This window comes from Adiantum capillus-veneris, chromosome 1, assembly GCF_014529385.1.
Source record: "Adiantum capillus-veneris isolate H3 chromosome 1, ASM1452938v2, whole genome shotgun sequence".
In the NCBI taxonomy this organism is placed as follows: Eukaryota; Viridiplantae; Streptophyta; class Polypodiopsida; order Polypodiales; family Pteridaceae; genus Adiantum; species Adiantum capillus-veneris.
In genome coordinates this window covers 55886314-55890366 of record NC_140931.1, presented here as the reverse complement: position 1 = coordinate 55890366, position 4053 = coordinate 55886314, and the positions used below count along the sequence as shown (strand labels likewise).

General features: G+C 38.4%; 1 pseudogene; it reads right to left on the bottom strand.

Moving 5' to 3' along the window:
* Positions 1-591: 591 nt before the first annotated feature.
* On the bottom strand, positions 592-1767 carry LOC147464834 (serine/threonine-protein kinase VST11-like; annotated as a pseudogene).
* Positions 1768-4053: the final 2286 nt, after the last annotated feature.

Sequence of the window (4053 nt, the reverse complement as noted above, 5' to 3'; positions counted from 1 at the left end):
CTGCCTAAATGCAAATATGTGTGCACACGGCCAATGGACTAAGCAAGGCATAAAAGACAAAACATTGACTACCTTTTTGTCATCAAATTGGAGTATATTTTATTTGACATCACCTTAGCTCATGTGAGTAGCTTTTAAAGTTGTCTGGTGGTATTCTCCATTGTTGTAAAAGTCCAAAACTACCTGAGACTTGTAGCTCCTTAGGTATATCTACAACAAAATCACTTAAAACAAGTAAACAAAGTGAGCATTTATCAAACGAGTAAAATAAATTGAGGGATTGTTGTATAAGAAGACGTTTTAAGAGGTGGTGCATAATGTTGTGCTAAGTGACTGCGTAAAAGAAAAACCAAAAAAAGAAGAGAACTTACCTTGTTTTTGTTCAACCTAGTCACAAATTATCCCACTCATTAGTGAGAATGATCTTGTATGATGTATAGACTTATAACCATCAGTAAACTAGCACATGTAAGAGGTTTTTGAAGCCTGAGGTTTGGTATAGTTTGTCGTGCTTAGCTCTTTTATAATATGCATTGTTTGAGTAGGAAAACAAGTTTTGACAATGATTCTAAGTTACTTCAACTCATGTGTTTAGATATACATGATGGCAATAAGAATCTTGATCACCATGCATCCTACACTCCATATATCTACATGACGTACATAATTGTCTCCTATTATAACTTTTGGTGCCATCCAAAAAATAGACTCTTTGATGGATTTGCAAGCATCAGTTATTGTGTCCTCATGAAATGTTTTAGATACTCCAAAAGCAGCCAATTTCACAAAAACATTAGAATCAATAAGCATGTTTCCAGCTTTGATATCTCTATGAAAACTTTTTTTCTTATGAAGATACTCAAGACCAAGAAGTAATTGTGTTTTGTAGACAGGAACAAGAGACTCACTAAATGTGCCAAATCTTTCTAGCATGCTTTGAATAGATCCGCTAAAAAACATCGTCCAAAAATATATAAAGAACAATGCCTCTTCATCTTTGTCCATATCTATGTAACCAACAATATGTTTGTGTCTTATCTCTTTATATAACGAGATTTCTCTTTCTAGACAAGTCATGTAAAAAGCTTTCTCTTCATCATTAGTCATGTTTTGAAACTTCAAATGTTTCATTGGCATAAGCTCTCCAATGGATTGATTGATGCCACAAAACAACGGTCTCTAGATGCTGCAAGAGCTGCAAGTATCAAGGGGAGCATTTGCATGTCTATCCCATCACCACAAACATCAAAACCACACTTGAGGACCTGATGCATGCTTTGAGCTTCTTGTGATGCAATGGCATCTTCTCATAGTCTACCAATTGCCAATGGTGGCAACTGAGCAGAGCCACTTGACGTTTCTGATGCATTAGTGAGATATCTCATGTCATTGTGCGAGGCATCTGGATAGCCAAGTGATGAGCTGGATGTGGAAGAGTAAAATGTTGAGAGGAGATTTTGATTGCCCCCTAGAGGAAATGAACATGCCATCAAAGCATTGTTGAGAGATCTTTCTAATGGTTTGTTCATTGCATCTAATGACTAAGCATGATTCAGTGGAGACAAAGTCCACTCTAGTGTGTGGCCTTTGAGCTTCAAAAGAGACTTCTCTAATTGTCTCTTGTTAATTAAGTGTTGAGGCACGGGCAGGAGATGTTGGCCTGCCATGCCATGCTAGAGGGGAGCCCAAACCTTTAGCCATTGAGCTTGGACTCTTTGCCGCATTTGAATCAGAGACATATTTGTCCTTGTCTAATAAATGCTGCATGATCTTGAGTAAAAGACTTCACAATCAGCTCACATACATCATCTTCTCCTCTAAGAAAATCTAGGCAAAGGAAATACCTCAACTCTATTTGAGCTCATTTTTCACGGGCAAGTTCCTTCAATTTACAACCTCAAAACCTATCAATATAGATTTCAGATTTATCCTTCAATGTAATCAAAACCACAAAATCAAACATTGTGTATATGTAACCTGGCTTTATTAGTTATTGTCAAAAGCCCTTTTATCAATAACTCAATTATTAAATTACCTAGCTTATGAATTATTAGGCAACTTAGAAAACAATAGCCTCTTTTTTACCTTGAAACCATAGAGTTTACACTTGCATCATGAGAAACCTTCAAGATGCATGAGTATAGGCTGTTTACAAATCATTTTCCTAGCTTGTGCATACGGTGGAGACAAGAGGCAAAAAGGGGATGGCTAAAAGAGGGGCATATGAGAGGTTGGTCAGTCAAGAGAATATATCCAAGTATAAGTGGGAGTTGAGCATCGGACATAGTTTAAAAATTTGACGTGATAGATAAGTGTGGTTAAGGAGGACGGGTTAATGTCCCATTCATGATTTGACAACACTAATCCTAATTAATATAGAGAATGCTTAAGAACACAAAATGACAAAAATTGGTCAAGTTCTCAATGTAGCATCAAGTTACATTTTCTGTGAGCATAGAAATGAGCTCAATATATAGGAGAAGAAGTGGTAGGTTGAGTGACATCATCAATGAGGTGTGAGAGATCATTCAAATTAGCCAAAGAGGAGAGTACAAGTTGAAAACTCATGTACACCTTTTTGGGGCTGTTTTGGCCTATCTATTGGCTCCATTATGCAGTGGAAAGGTGCTAGAAAGGTCCATGGGTCATGCATACATATGTGGGAATCATTTTGGATATGTAATCATGCATGTGGACTAAGGGAGAGTTTACTAGGGGCATAAGTTAGGTTTGACCCATCATGAAGCTTTAATGCATAAAACGCTAATCACGACTAGTGACCAATGAGGTGGAAGGCCTCATGGTGTGTAAACCACACCCTACCATCCCATAAGGAATTAGACACATTACATTGTAAACAATCTGATCTCTCATTTTCAATAGGATCTCAAGAAGGTGCCTCCTCATAAATGTTATACACCTAAAGAATTTTAGTTGGATCAATATACTTGCTCATCATTAGATTGCGCTAATCATTTTCAACTATTGCAATAGGAATGGAAGACAAAGATGAATTTTGAAAGAAGAGACCAACTTTACTTCAATGTTTTTCAACTCTTGGGTCTGTTCTATCTTGCTTGTATTGCTTTGCATTCTCGGGGAGAAAAATGCTACGCGTATAAAATCTTGTCATCATTTGGTTATGAAATCAACAAACATTAGAAGCAGATGCTATGTGCACATGCATGCAAAGTAGAATCAAGAAAATGGATAAGTAGGGCATTTAGGCATCTTTGCACATGTAAATTTATATTTGTGATAGCAGGACAAGCCACAAATTTCCTATTATATGGTAGTTTGCAATTGTTGCCCTTCCATCAAACAACTTGCACTTGTCTAAAATCTCAAGCAACAGATGTAGCCCTCCTATGCGCATGTGTAAGGCCATCGCTTTCTTAAAATGATGATGATGGTCAAGAAGACCCGCATTTCCTCACACTGCAAGGGTCGTAGCTATCTATTGTTTTTTTCCCGTCTCTCTCCACCATGATCATCAGCACACCCACAACGTAGAGAAAAACCAGGTTATGTGTGTGCCAATCCTACGGTGATATCATGTGGAAAATGGGGCGCAAAGCAGTGCGAGTGCTACTGGGTAGGCAACTGGAGTCAAAGGAGAGTTGGTAGAAAGGAAGAGAGAGCGAGAGATATATATAGAGGCAATTCTTTTTCTTTTGCATGAGTGCTTAGCGACCCTTTTTTATTAAACTGATAGTCATTGTCTTTGGGATAACGGCTGAGCAAAAGGTTGGCATGCCCTAATTTTAGCAGGCTACGAACTCACGAGCTCAAACCGCTCTTTGTTGTTGTCAATTTCTTGCCTACCACCACAACGTTTTTGTTTGCATGGGTGGAATGGGTGGTGGGCTACATGGGTATGTGCAGAGTCCCATGCACATTGTCGGGCTATTTCCGCTATTGTGTTGAGGACTATCGCAAAAACCACCGCCGAATAAGGCCCACCCTACTATCACCGTCAAACAATAAAGATGTCCATTGTGGGGTGGTCAAAGAGTGCATTGGTTTGATGCTACTACAACCTTGGTAATGGTT